Source organism: Sus scrofa, chromosome 3, assembly GCF_054392235.1.
Source record: "Sus scrofa isolate SSC_HxYL_T2T_F1_AM1 chromosome 3, Sscrofa_HxYL_maternal_Yorkshire_Landrace_v2.0, whole genome shotgun sequence".
Lineage (NCBI taxonomy): Eukaryota > Metazoa > Chordata > Mammalia > Artiodactyla > Suidae > Sus > Sus scrofa.
This window is the reverse complement of record NC_139385.1, coordinates 19,438,980-19,453,846: the sequence shown is the minus strand read 5'-3', so window position 1 is coordinate 19,453,846 and position 14,867 is coordinate 19,438,980. Positions and strand designations below refer to the sequence as shown.

Below are 14,867 nucleotides of genomic sequence, written 5' to 3'. Positions count from 1 at the left end.
TTCATTTCATTGCTGGTGGAAAAGCAAAACGGTACTACCCCTTTGAAAGAGAGTTCAGAAGTTTCTTACAAAACTAAGTGTATTCTCACCTTGTGATCGCACTTGGTATTTACCTAAAGGAGTTGAAAACATGTTCACATAAAAACCTGCACACAAATGTTTATAGCAGCTTTATTTGTACTTGTCAAAAGCTGAAAGCAATCAAGAGTCCTTCCGTACATGGAATGGATACATAAGCAGTGGTACATCCAGATAATGGAATATTACTCAGTGCTAAAAGGAAATGAGCTGAAGTTCCCATCGTGGCTCCGTGGTTAATGAATCCAACTAGGAACCATGAGGTTGTGGGTTCGGTCCCTGGCTCTGCTCAGCGGGTGAAGGATCCGGCGTTGCCATGAGCTGTGGGGTAGGTCACAGACGCAGCTCGGATCCCACGTTGCTGTGGCTCTGGCATAGGCTGGCAGCTACAGCTCTGATTAGACCCCTAGCCTGGGAACCTCCATATGCCACGAGAGCGGCCCTAGAAAAGGCTGAAAGACAAAAAAAAAAATTAAAATTAAAATTAAAAAAAAAAGGAAATGAGCTATCAAGCCCCATGTGCACGCACGCACACACACATATACACACACACAAAACATGGGGGAGGAGTTCCCTTGTGGTGCAGCGGGTTAAGGATCCAGCGTTGTGACTGCAGTGAGTCAGGTCGCTGCTGTGTTTTGAGTTTGATTCCTGATCCAGGAACTTCCACATGCTGCAGGTGTGACAAAAAAAAAAAAGGCACAGGGAAACAAATGCATATTACTAAGTGAAAGAAGCCAGTCTTTTTTTTTTGGTGTGGGGGGGTGCACCCTGAGGCATATGGAGGTTTTCAAGTGAGGGGGCCAATTGGAGCTGTAGCCCCTGGCCTACCCCACAGCCGCAGCAACGTCAGATCCAAGCTGCATCTGCGACCTACACCGCAGCTCATGGCAAGGCTGGATCCTTAACCCACTGAGCAGGCCTAGGGATTGAACCCGAGGCCTCATGGATACTATTCGGGTTCATTACTGCTGAGCCACACGGGAGCTTCAAAATGTTCTTCCGCAACGTGATAGCATTGTCACTACAGCAGAAGTACTGTGTTGCAGTGTAATATGGGCTAAGCTCATACTGAGGAAATACTTTACCACCCTGTGCTGAGTAGTAAAATTTTTATTACTTTGGGGCCCCCACCCTCTCCAAGGCCTGACACAGAGCAGCCATTGCTAAAGCCTGGCCAGTGCAGACAGGAACCTGAACAGTGCAGCTGTGTTCCAGATGACAATTTTACCCAATGTCTAGGGCCGTAGGACAAGGCCCAGTTTTCATTAAGTCTTTATTTAGACATAATTTCAGACTTACGGAAAAGTGGCAAGTGCGAAGAACTCCCACGTTCCCTTCCTCCAGATTTCCCAGATGTCTCCACATCCAACCACATCTGCTCCATCTTTTTTCTTTTTTTTTTTCTTTTTGGTTTTTTTTTTTGCTTTTTGTTTTTTTAGGGCCACACCCATGGCATATAGAAGTTCCCAGGCTAGGGGTCCAATCAAAGCTCCAGCCGCCGGCCTACACCACAGCTCATGGCAATGCCAGATCCTTAACTCACTGATCGAGGCCAGGGATCGAACCTGCGTCCTCATGGATGCTAGTCAGATTTGTTCTGCTGAGCCACCATGGGAACTCCCTGTTTTCCTTTCCTCTGGGACTTCTTGTTGCCTGCAATAGTTTATTTACTACTTTAATATTTTTCCCTACCTTCCGGCTCCATCAGGGCTTTTGCGAGCAGTGATTGGTAGTCCATGGAGCCTGGGTTCAGATCCCACACCTGCTGCATGATTCTGAGGAAGTTTCCCCATCTATAAACTGGAGGAGAATAGTACAGTGCCCTCACAGGGTAGTCATGAGTTAATGTATGCAGGGCCAGATGGTATTAGCTATTGCTTGAAGATTTGTTTTACTATCTATATTTTTCTAGTGCCTGGCATAGCATAGGCTCTGAGGAAACATTTGTTGAAGGAAACACATCCGCATTTGGCAGAAGCCGGGCTGTTGGGAAGGGGAGCAGAATTAAAGATGCCCGGTTCCCCGACCTTGAACGCACCTGCTCCCAGTGCCTAAAGTAGCGGTGGGGTCTCGGTCGGAAGGGCAGGGGCAGGGGCCTGAGGGACCCCCCGTAAATACAGAGGCTCCATCGGGAACTTGGATTTAAAAAAAAAAAAAAAAAGAAAAGAAAGAAAAGAAAAGAAAAAAAGAAAACAAACCAAAAACCCAGCTTTCTCTTTGGGGCCGCACCCCGTGGGTGGTTCCCAGACCAGGGATCGAACCTGCGCCACAGCAGCGACCCTAGCCGCTGCAGTGAACACGCAGGATCCTTAAGCCGCTGCGCCACAAGAGAACCAATACCCGGGAGTTTGGATTTTATTCTGAGCCAAGGGAAAGTCCTGGGGAGTTCTCCACTGGGATGGGACCTCCGAAGGCTGCGGGGCTGGGGTGCTGGGGCCGCCTCCAGGAGAGATCGCCAGCTCCAACTGCGGGCGTGCAGGGGACATGGACATGGAAAGCAGTGTGGAGGTCAGAGCCCGGCCGGGAGGGCGCCCTGGGGAGCGCCGGGTGCGCGGGGTGCGCGGGGCGGGGCGGCGCAGGCCGATGGGCAGGGCAAGGGGCGGGAGGCAGGAAGCCAGGCGGGCTCGGCAGAGCGCCCAGGAAAGCCCCGCGCAGCGCCGCCTGAACAGGGCCGGCCGCCTGGGGGTCTCCCCACTTCCCGCTCGGGTGCCTGCTCGGCGAATGGACTCGGAGCGCGCAGGTAGGACCCGGGGCCAGCGCGCGGGTGGAAGGCCGGGGGATCGGCGCGGGCACGCGGCGGCCCTCGAGGGAGTGCTGGGCAGTCGACGGGGCCCCGGGAGGTAGGGACCCGGGGATCGCCGGATCCTCAGAGGGGATCGCCCACCTGCCGGCTCGTTTCTGAGCGCGGGGCCGCGCGGCTGAAGCAGGGCTCGGGGGCGGGGGCGCGCGCGCGGTGGGGGGCGGTGGTTCCAGGAGCGCGGATACCGGGTGCGCCCCTCGATTCGCCCTGACCCTTCAGAGAGGCCGCTTCTTGGGGGGCTTGGGAACGTCGTGAGCAGGGGAATGGGAGTGAGACAGGTCTTGGGCCACGCAGCCCCCCTTCTCTGGGCAGTCACCCCCCCCCCCGACCCCACGCTCAGGAAGTTGGTATGGACTCGGGGGGAAGAAAAGATGGGCAAAGATCTGAAAACCAAATGTGGGTGCGAGGTCCAGGAATCGGGAAACGAGGCCCTTTGGACCTTGGCTCTCCTTATTTGAATATTGGATGGGCGCAGTAGTAGCAACCGTTTGCTGGGATGTCTGTACAGTCTCTTTCTCTTGAAAGGATTCTGTTGAAAGGATTCTGAGCTAAATCGATGTCTGTCTGTAGAGCTCTTTCTATGGAAAGGATTCTGAGCTAAATCGCAAAATAACCTTCTCGGGTCGGTGCTGTGTGTATATTGTGGCCATTTCTCAGATGAGGACTGCTGAGGCATGGGCCACTTCAAACGACTTGCCCACAGTGATGCCCACATGGAAAGGGCCGAGCGGGTCGCAAATCCCCGTCATCCTAACCCCAGAGCCAGCTGCCCTCCACATGTCAACAGCATTTGTCCAACTACCCCATAAACAAACTCTCCAGGGGATTCCACTCAGATGCAGATTCCCAGGCTCTTTTGCGTGAGATTCAGATTCAGGTTCAGTAAACCCAGGAATCTAGGTTCTTCTTCTTCTTCTTCTTCTTCTTTTTTTTCTTAAACAAAATCTCTATTTCTTAGAATCAGGGGAGACTGGGGACCAACAAACTCCGTGCTTGCTGCTGGAATTTGCTATCGCTCCCAGGCCAGCACTCTCCTTGTTTAAATCCCAGCCTCTGCCCTTTGGAATCCTCTGCCGGGTGCGACCCCCCGCACCCCCCAGAACTCTTTGCTCCGTGAGTGGCCTTCTAGGAGCACCAAGCATTTGCTAGGGCATTAAAATCCTCAAGTCCACTGGGGAACCTGAGGCTCAGGTTTATGTAGATCCTGGTTTCCTTCACAGGCAGAGGATTCCAGAGTCCTGCAGAGGCTACTGGAACTCAGCCAGCCCCACCCATGAGCACAGACGAGGGTGCCGAGGTGTGGAAAAGGGGGTGACCTGCCCCAGCCATTTATTTGGTCATTAGCATTCCCTGGGTTCTCCCTGGGCGCTGCTTTTTCTTTCTTTTTTTTAATTTTTTTTTTAACCTTTTACATTGTTTGATTTTTATTTCTTTATGACTGTATAGTTTGATTTAAGGGTTGTGCCAATTTCGGCTGTACAGACATGGCTTCTTTTTCTCAGGCCATCTTCCATCGTGTTCTATCCCAAGAGATAGGATGTGGTCCCCTGTGCTTTGCCATAGGACTTCATTGCTTATCCCTTCTACCTGGAAAGGGCACTGCTTGAGTGTTGTTCAGGGCACTGGTGTTTGCCCTCTAGGAGCTCTCCGACTCTGGCGGGGGGTGGGGGGTGGAGGGAGCTTGGAGGAAAGAGGGACACGAGGGCTGATCCTCCTTCTCTGGGGCAATGGGACAGACCTCATGGAGCGGGGGGGACCTCTGAGTGAGCCCCCGGAGGGGAAAGGAGTGGAGAAGCTTGATAGATGCAGCATGAGAGGGAACAGCATACGGGGCCCTGGGAACAGCATGGGTAAAGGTTAGGAGGTCGCCTGCAGTGGGGGTAAGCCAGTGATGGCTGGAAAGATGGGGTGCGTCGTGAAAGGCCTCGGACACCCTGCTGAGGAGTGCAGGCCAGTGTATTTTACCTTTGTCTGATCCCTAAGCGTCGCCAGGCAGATTCCTCAGCCCCGCCCTGACCTCTAGAGCCCACTCTAGAAGGAGGCTATGGGAAAGCCACAGGAAGGGAAAACCACTGGTGAGTCGCCCTGGTTACAACACACCCAGTTCCCAGCAGGTCTGGGATGACCTGAGGATTTCCAAATTCTGGGCAGTGACTCAGTAACTGATGGGTTTTGTACAGCAAAAGCCCAGGGTTGCAGAAAGCCCAAGCAGTCTGTCCCCGAAGGCTGTCGGTTTCCTGGTGTTCAGATGCAGAAAAGGAGCTGAAATGAAGAATTCAAGAAGTGAGAAGAGAGACCCTTTCCTGGATCCACTTCCCTCTACCCCACCCCCACCCCCTAATCCCCAACCCCGGAGAGAGTTTGGGATCAAATACCCACTGCTCTTGATAGCGCCTGGGAGGCGGGGCAGGGAGGCAGGGACAGAAGCCCCCCCCCCCCCCCCGCCGCCATACTTGTTTCCTCCTATTTGTAAAATTGAGCTTCCATGAGAGTTAATGACGTCAGGTTTTATATGCCCCTTAGCACAATTTCCAACACAGAATCCATCCACAATCAATGCTCACATCTATTGTTATCTGCTAAGAAGTGCAGCTTGGAGTTCCCGTCGTGGCACAGCAGAAACGAATCCGACTAGGAACCATGAGGTTGCAGGTTCGATCCCTGGCCTCGCTCAGTGGGTGAAGGATCTGGCGTTGCCGTGAGCTGCGGTGTAGGCCAGCAGCTGTAGCTCCGATTCGACCCCTAGCCTGGGAACCTCTCTATGCCGCAAGTGCGGCCCTAAAACCCAAAAAACAAAAAAAAAAACAAACAAAGAGGTGCAGCTTGGAGGTTAAGAGCGTGGACTCTGGAACCAGATGGGCCAGGTTGAGGTGCTGGCTTTGCTGTGTTCTTATGGAGCCAGCTTCCCTGGGCCTCAGTTTCCCCATTTATGAAACTCTAATGTCTGCTTTATACCATTGTGGTGAGGCTGGACTGAATTCATCAATGTTAAGCACCCAGAACAGTGGCTGATAGGAAGTAAACACGGTGTGTTTGTTAAGTAAATACCCGAAGCGCATCGAATGGGAGTTCGGCTCCCCCTTTTGCAGGTGAAGAAACCAAAACTCAAGAGATATGGCCTAGGTGGCCTTGCCTAGGAGTGACAGATGCAGGAGCTTGCACCTGCTTCCCTTCCCAACGTGTGTTCTTTCCCACTGTGCCACTTCGCTGGGGTGACCGAGAGGGACGTCTTTCGGACTGTTTCTCAGGACCGTGGAGACAAGCCTAGTCTTGTTTGACCCGATCTCCCTTGGCTCCACTGGGAGAGAGGCTGGCAGCTGGCTTAGGTGTTGCACGAACTTGGTTCTTGCAAGCAGTGGAGGCTGGAGGGTCCTGGAGAGGCAGGGGGACCCAGCGTCAGATGGGCCGTATCCCCCTCTGTTGCTTTGCTTCCTGCCAAGTCCTTCTTCTCTGCGTCGGGGGCAGAGAGAAGGCTTGAAGACAGGGGCCCCAGGTTCCAGGGTGGCCTTGCTGCTTTTCCTACCTGTGGGCTCTGGGGGAAGTTGCTTAACGTCTCTGAGGTTCAGTTTGCTCGTCAGTAAAAATGGGTGTTGGGGGCGCGGTCTGGGTGAATGTTGTTTTGGAGGTACCTTGCCTACAGCTCCGCGATTGCTGTCTCTCCCCAGTTAGGACCTCACAACCGGCACCGCTGGCTTCCTCATTCATTTCTTCATCGGATGTTTACTGGGCATCTGTGTGCCAGGCATGGTGCCAAGTGCTACTGGGAGAGCACTGGCCAACGTCCTTACCCACCTGGACTTTTTTTTTTTTTTTTTTTTTTTTTTTTGCTATTTCTTGGGCCGCTCCCACGGCATGTGGAGGTTCCCAGGCTAGGGGTCGAATCGGAGCTGTAGCCTCTGGCCTACGCCAGAGCCACAGCAATGCAGGATCCAAGCCGCGTCTGCAACCTACACCTCAGCTTACGGCAACGCCGGATCGTTAACCCACTGAGCAAGGGCAGGGATCGAACCCGCAACCTCATGGTTCCTAGTCGGATTCGTTAACCACTGCGCCACGACGGGAACTCCCCGGACTTTGACTTCTAGGGCAGTACACAGACATCCTCAGCTCTGCATCCCTTATCTATTATTTGAAATCCATAAGCTCCGAAAACCAGAAGTGCTTTCAGCACTCACTTGGAAGCAAGACCTGATGTGAACTAAATGTGAAGCCCTTTGGAGTCTTTTTTTGGTTTGTTTTTTGTTTTGGGGGGGCCACAGCCGCGGCATATGGAGGTTCCCAAGCGAGGGGTCTAAGCAGAGCTACAGCTGCCAGCCTACCCCACAGCCATGGCAACGCGGGATCTGAGCCACTCCTGCGATCTGCACCACAGCTCACGGCAACGCCGGATCCTTAACCCACTGAGCGAGGCCAGGGATCGAACCCTCAACCTCATGGATCCTAGTCGGGTTCGTTAGCCGCTGAGCCGTGAAGGGAGTCTTTATTTATTCTCCTTGGTGTGAATGCTCATGGTCTCGCTGCACAGATGCTCGTGTGATGGATCGCGGGTCCTCCTCGGGCCCCTTAGGGGGCAGGGGTGGTTCTGTTGGGGGCCGTGTTATACAAAGTGATCTTTCTCTCTCATCTGAGTAATTCTGAATTTGGAAACACGCCTGGCCCCACAGGATCTCACACAGGAAACCGTGGACCCGAGGTACCGTGTCATACAGTGACAGGGCTGGCTGGGTACAGAAGCAGAGCAGGATGAGGGTGGAGCTGGGGGAGCCTCTCCAAGGAGGGACATTTAGAAGGACAAGGTTGTAGAGGCCCTGAGGAACGGGCCAGGTGGAGGGAACCACAGAGGATGCTAGAAAAAGGTCATGTCCACCCCATCGACCCCATTTCCGGGCCTGATGCTGGTCCCCGCTGCTCTGCACGCAGAGTTCTATCTAAACGCGCACATTTTTGCCTTTCCAAGAAGTGGTGATACTTCTGAGGTTTCGGGTTTGCCTCTGACTGACTCATTCTCCTTCTGGGCACCACCCCCCTCCCCCCGGGGCCTCCTCACATCCTCGTAGATGCTTAAGAAACCCAGGGTCTTCAGCAAAGCAGGGCTGGGGGATGTGCCTCACTGCCTGCCTGGGAATGGCCACCGGCTGGGCTGGCACCTGAGCCCTGCCCCCTCCCCTAACCCTGGCTCCAGGGGAGAGAGGGAGGAAGTGGATTCTGGCAAGGTGAAGAGAAGCTTGGCATTCAAGGGTTTGGTGGAACAAATTTCCTGAAGGGAAGGAGGGTCTGAGCAGCGGCTTTATAAAGAGCCAGTTTGTAAAGCTAAAAAGTGACAGGCGTGCACAGGTCTGGAGTGCCAGCGCCGGGCTCATGGCTTACACCCAACTCAGCAAACGTGCTGAGGCTGGAAGTTCCTGTTGTGGCTCAGTGGTTAAGGAATCCGACTAGGAACAATGAGGTTGCAGGTTTGATCCCTGGCCTTGCTCAGTGGGGTAAGGATCCGGTGTTGCCGTGGGCTGTGGTATAGGTCGCAGATGGGGCTCAGATCCCACGTTGCTGTGGCTCTGGCATAGGCTGGTGGCTACAGCTCCGATGAGACCCCTGGCCTGGGAACCTCCATATGCCGCGAGAGCAGCCCCAGAAAAGGGAAAAAAAAAAAAAAAGTGCTGAGGCTGGGGGCACAGCAGTGACTGACACAGGAGCGAGGGCCTGCGTGGAACTCACCATCTAGTGGAGGAGGTGACTTTTTTTTAGTCTTTTGTCAGCTCATGGCAACGCCGGATCCTTAACCCACTGAGCGAGGCCAGGGATCGAACCCACAACCTCATGGTTCCTAGTCGGATTTGTTTCCGCTGTGCCATGATGGGAACTCCCAGGAGGAGGTGACTTTTGATGGAAGGCCTGAAAAAAAAAAAAAAAAATGACAGGTGGAGATCTGTGGTAAAGGTGATCCTGGCAGAGGGAGAGCCAGTGCAAAGGCCCTGAGGTGTGTCTGAATCACAGCAAGAAAGCTGCTGTGGTGGGATGGAATTGAAGCAAGGTGAGGAGGGATGGGGAGAGTGTTCTGGAAGCTCAGCAGGAGGCAGAGACCTGCATGATCTCAGTCAACTTGTGTAGTAACTCCATGAGGTGGGAACTGCTGTTATACAGATTTTACAGATAAAGTAACAGGTGCAGAAAGTTTGGGGGTCCCACCGTGGTGAACCCAGTGGCTCCAGGGTCCTCAGTCTTTACCACGGTGTTTAATGGAAGCTGTCCTCGAATGCTGAAGATCCACCTGCCTTTAGCTCATCACTGGTGCTCAGCTGCCATCCATCTGCCCAGCCACACCATGCATGGGTCAAGCCAGGATTGGCATCATTATACAGTGGTCCAATCAGTATATGAATCATTTTACAGATTTTTTTTTTTTTACCAATGAGCACTCTCCCCAGGCGCAGCAGACAGTGAGGGCTCCCTAAAGCAGAGGGGGCGTGGTAGGGATCAGAGAGTTGAAGCCCGAATCCCCATCAGACACTGTGCTACCTGAAAACAGGTAAATGCATGGGTGCCTCCCATCTCCCTGAGGAGGAAACTGAGGCCCAGAGGAGAGGCTTGCCCGTGATGCAGCTCAGCAGCGGCAGGGTCTGGGTGTTCCCATTGTGGCTCAGCCATAAGGATCCCGACTGGGAACCATGAGGATGCGGGTTCCATCCCTGGCCTCGCTCAGTGGGTTAAGGATGCCGTGTGGCTGTGAGCTGTGGTGTAGGCTGGCAGCTGCAGCTCCGATGCAGCCCCTAGCCTGCGAACTTCCATATGCCACAGGCGTGGCCCTAAAAAAAGACCAAAAAAAAAAAAAAAAAAAAAAGAAGTAGCAGTGGCAAGGTCTGGATTCCAATCTGAGGCTTCGGACCTGGAAGCTTATGCGTTTAACCACTGTTCTGAGCCATCCAGCCCTAGGAGTAGAGTTTGTTTATTTATTTAAATTTATTTTTCTTTATTGATTTTTGTTATTTCCCCAATATCATTTTTTTCTACTGTACTGCAAGGTGAAACCCAATTACACATACACATATACATTCTTTTTTCTCCCATCATCAGGCTCCATCATACGTGACTAGACATAGTTCTCAGCGCTACACAGCAGGATCTCATGGCTCATCCATTCCAGAAGCAATAGTTTGCATCTCTTAACCCCAAGCTCCCAGGAGTAGAGTTTAAAGAATGTGATTTCTTGGTTAGAAATAAAGAGGCTCTGTCACCAGCACCCATGTGGAGAACTGTAGCAGGCCTGCGGGTTTCCGGACGCTGCCAGGGAACTGTTCTGTCTTTTTAAAAGAGGAAATGGAGGAGTTCCCGTCGTGGCGAAGTGGTTAGTGAATCCGACTAGGAACCATGAGGTGGCGGGTTCAATCCCTGGCCTTGCTCAGTGGGTTAACGATCCGGCGTTGCCGTGAGCTGTGGTGTTGGTTGCAGATGCAGCTCGGACCCTGAGTTTCTGTGGCTGTGGTTCAGGCCAGTGCCTACAGTTCCAATTAGACCCCTAGCTTGGGAACCTCCATATGCCGTGGGAGTGGCTCAAGAAAAGGCAGAAGGACAAAAAAATAAAAAATAAATTAAAATAAATAAATAAAAGAGGAAATGGAACTTCCCTGGGGAAGAGAGACATCAAGTCTCTGCAGGGGGCAGCACTGCAAGTCCAGGGACCCTCAGCCTCCTGACAGTCTTGTTTCTGGGGAATACACTAGAAGGCAGATTTCTGCTTGAGGACAGCTCTGAGATGAGAGTTTTCCTGGAATTTAGCCAAATTAGCGTTTGAGGAGCTTTCACTTTCTGGCTTTGGGTCTGCTCCTTGGAGGTAGGCACCGTGGTCTCTGACCCCAGCGCAATAGTTCTCTGTTTTGGACTCTCTGTTTAGGCATCTCTCATTCAGTCCTTCTTCCTGATAAGGGAGTTGTAAACTGTTTAATCTGATCAACAAGTTGTCTGTTCAACATGCAATTGGTTCAGAGTCCCACATAAAAACTATTGCCTCCTCCAAAGCCTGCTCAGGAAGAGAAGAGGGAGACTGTCACCTCCTAGGCTCTGGAGCCCATACCTCTGTTGATACAGCCTGGATTGGGGCTCATAGTGGATTTGTCAGCTAAATTCTCCAGATCGCTCTTCTGCATGAGCTGCTGTCACTCAAGGTTTCTTCCATTTTGATAGTCCTTGTTTGAGGCTGACAATTGTTCTCAGTCTTTCTTATTTTCTAATGAATCTACTTCGGGCTCTAATTTTTTTCTGAGTATTGCTGTGGCTTCATTCCACAGGTCTTATTATACAACATCATTTACTACTACAACAGTTTATAGTTTCCCTTTTGATTAAGAGTGTTATGTGCTTTATAATTTTTTTTAAGGTGGATGGAATTTTTTAAGTTATCTTTTTATTGTTCCTTTTTTTTTTTTTTTTTTTTGTCTTTTCTAGGGCCGCTCCCATGGCATTGGAGATTCCCAGGCTAGGGGTCTAATCGGAGCTGTAGCCACCAGCCTACACCAGAGCCACAGCAACGCAGGATCCGAGCGGTGTCTGCGACCTACACCCCAGCTCACGGCAACGCCGGATCCTTAACCCACTGAGCAAGGCCAGGGACCGAACCCGCAACCTCATGGTTCCTAGTCAGATTCGTTAACCACTGCGCCATGATGGGAACTCCTGTCTTTTTATTGTTGATTTCACAATGTAGTGCATTATGGTCAATATTTGTAGCTTCTGTGATGTCAGTGATGGAGAATTTGTTGAGATCTTCGTTGTAGGGTTTTCTGGTCAATTTTTCTGTTCCTCTTGTATTTGAAAGGATGCGTATTTTTGTTGGGTTCAAGTTCTAGAAATATGTTTAGATCACGCTTATTAATTATATCATTTGTCTTTTCTCTTTTTATATAATTTTCTCTACCTGATTTATCTCCAATTGTGATAGAGGATCTGTTCATTTCTCCTTGGCCTTTTCTTACTTTTTTGCTTCATTTTTTGGAAGCTGTGCTGTTAGGTGCATATAAATAAAATACATGAATAGAAGAGGGGTCATGATATTTATATCTTCTTGGGTTGCTCTTCTTATCAGTATAAAACTGCTACCTTTCTCTCTTTTAATACTTTTTTTTTCTTTTCTTTTTTGGGGGGTGGGGGGGGGCTGCAGGTGTGGCACATGGAAGTTCCCAGGCTAGGGGTCAGATCATAGCTGCAGCTGCCAGCCTATGTCACAGCCTCAGCAACTCAGGATCCGAGCCGTGTTTGTGACCTACACCACAGATCAGCAAGGCCAAATCCTTAACCTGCTGAGTGGGGCCAGGGATCGAACCTGCATCCTCATAGATATTAGTTGGGTTTGTTTCTGCTGAGCCACAACGGGACCTCCCTCTCTTTTAATACTCTGATGCCTTGAATTCTATTTTATTCAGTATTAATATTCCTGTATCTACTCTCTTTATTTGCATTTTTCTTGACTAATTTTCAAATTCTTTCTTTTCTTTCCTTGCCCTCTAAAGTTGTATGACTTTTCTTTGACCCCAGCCCGAAAGCCACATGAGTTTAAAAACAAAAGCAAGGAGTTCCCATCTTAGCACAGCAGAAGCGAATCCAACAAGGAACCATGAGGTTGCGGGTTCGATCCTTGGCCTGGCTCAGTGGGGGGTTAAGGATCTGGGGTTGCCGTGAGCTGTGGTGTGGGTCGAAGATGCGGCTCGGATCTGGCGTTGCTGTGGCTCTGGTGTAGACCAGTGGCTACAGCTCTGATTCGACCCCTAGCCTGGGAACCTCCATATGCTGTGGGTGTGGCCCTAAAAAGACAAAAAAAAAAAAAAAGAAAGAAAAAAGAAACTTGCATCTCATCCTCAGCCCTGCAACCCCTTTGCTCAATAATCTTGGGTAAGTCATTTTCCCTCTTTGGGCCTCAATTTCCTCATCCATAAAATGGGAACATGACTCGCGTTGCCCTTCTCTAAGGTTTTTGTGGAAATTGGGGCACATGGCGAATGTGAAAGGCATTGTATAATCCTTGTAGACTTATTAGCCATTGGGTTTAGATATGGGCCAGCCTTCCCGGCAGTGAGAATGGCATATGCGTAATAGAGCTGGGGGAACACACCCACAATGGGGGAGCAGAAGACTTTGGTTTCGCCGGCATTGGTTGGCTGCCTCCTGTGTTTACAAAGAGACGTGAGTAAGACACAGTCCCTGGCCTGGAGGACTTTGGGTCTGGAAAGGGTGACAAATGACAGGTATAACTCACTCTTTATGAGGATGCAAAGGGTGCCGGGACAGAGGACAGGCAGAGCTGTGAGCTGAGCAGAGGAAAGAGTTGGGTTTGGCCAGGAACATCCTGGGAGGGCGGCATAGGAGGAGGGCACCCAGAGGCAGAAGAGATGGCCCGAGGGAAGTGGGGGAGTCTGTGGTACATTTGGGGGACCTAGGGTAGAAGTGGGAGCACGTAAGGACTGCTCTTTGACCCCCTTGACCACCCCCCGCTGAGGAGGAAGGCAGGGGGGTCTTATAAAATTTTGGAACCCTCACCGACAAAATGATGGCGTGTCTCCCTCCAGCCCTGCTGCCTCTCATCACCATAACAACCGCCTCTCATCACCATAACAACCGCCTCCCACAGGGACAGAGGGAAGCGGGCACTAGCGCTTAGGGAGGGTGCAGGGGTCTTACCTTGCCCTCCTTTCCTCTAGGTGGGGTCTCCTGGCATCTCAGGACACCCACCCACCCAGGAGGATGCTAGCTGGTGGTCGTAAGCCAAAGAGGGACCACGAATGTGGGGTGTGGTTTTTTTAAATTGAACATTTAGGAGATCCCCTGTGGCACAATGGGTCAAGGACCTGGCGTTGCCGCAACTGTGGTATAGGTGGCAGCTGCGGCACAGATGCGATCCTTGGTCCAGGAACTTCCATGTATGCGCTGCACCTGCGGCCGAAAGAAAAAAGAAGAAAAAAACCTGAACATTTAAAAATGGAGGTAATATAGGTAAAAATCTGGATTTCTAGCTTCTTTTGAAAAGTCGAAAGAGCTAGCCGTGCCCAGGCCTTCATTTACAGGGTGCAAAGCTGAGTGGCAGCTGCCTTTGAGGATGGGGACGCGGTTGCCACTTGTCCCCTCCCTGCTCCCTGCAGCCATGAGTCTTGAGTTCTCTTAGACATTTGAGTTAACTCTGAAAGAGGGGACTCTCTGTGGCTATGAGAGGTGGCTGGGAGCTGCCCCCAGTGGCAGTGAATGTCCCTGCTGGAGGCAGGTCGCTAGAAGGCTAAGGGGTCCCATGCAAAGGCCGAGGGGGACCTGAAGTGTTACCGGGCGTGGCTTCCAGGATCTTGGAGGATCCACGCTCAGAACCAGCTGTTCCGAGGCCCTTCACAGATATACCCGATCGCCTTGTACACCTGCTGCCCTGTTCCCTTCCCTCCCATCCGTCTGTTTAATCTTTTACTTTTTTTTTTTTTTTTCTTATTAAGGCCACACTCATGGCACATGGAGGTTCCCAGGCTAGGGGTCCAATCGGAGCGACAACTGCCAGCCATGGCCACAGCCACAGTCGCGCCAGATCCGAGCCGCATCTGCAACCTACAACGCAGCTCACGGCAACACCGGATCCTTACCCCACTGAGCAAGGCCAGGGATCGAACCTGCAACCTCCTGGTTCCTAGTCGGATTCGTTAACCACTGAGCCACGACGGGATTTCCTTATCTTTTACTTTTGATTGCAGTATCCATGCAGACAAGAGCCCAGCTTCATGCATTTTTCACCAAGGCGACACAAGCATGAATAATTCAAACATGAAACAAAGTACGACCAGCGCCCCCCCCCCCCCCGAAGATTCTCTCCTGCCCTGCCCTCCCCTGGGACACTTTCCTGACCACTAATCCCCGGAGTGGTTTGTCTGCTTTTTTTTTTTTTTTGTCTTTTGTCTTTTTTTAGGGCCACACCTGCAGCATATGGAGGTTCCCAGACTAGGGGTTAAATTGGGGCTGTAGCCACAGTCTA

The 14,867-nt window shown here is 51.5% G+C and overlaps 1 protein-coding gene across 17 annotated transcripts in view; it reads left to right on the top strand.

Annotated features, from left to right (window-relative positions):
• The first annotated feature begins 2,006 nt into the window (after nt 1-2,006).
• IL4R (interleukin 4 receptor) overlaps nt 2,007-14,867 on the top strand; it is a 50,887-nt gene continuing 38,026 nt past the window's right edge. For 12 of the 17 annotated variants that reach the window (XM_085015910.1, XM_085015907.1, XM_021085874.2 and 9 more), the window contains exon 1: nt 2,692-2,821. The gene's annotated coding sequence lies outside the window, so the exon portion shown is untranslated. Of the gene's footprint in view, nt 2,590-2,691; nt 2,822-14,867 lie in introns of those variants that run through there. The other 5 variants (XM_085015904.1, XM_085015913.1, XM_021085873.2 and 2 more) reach the window with 5 other exon arrangements.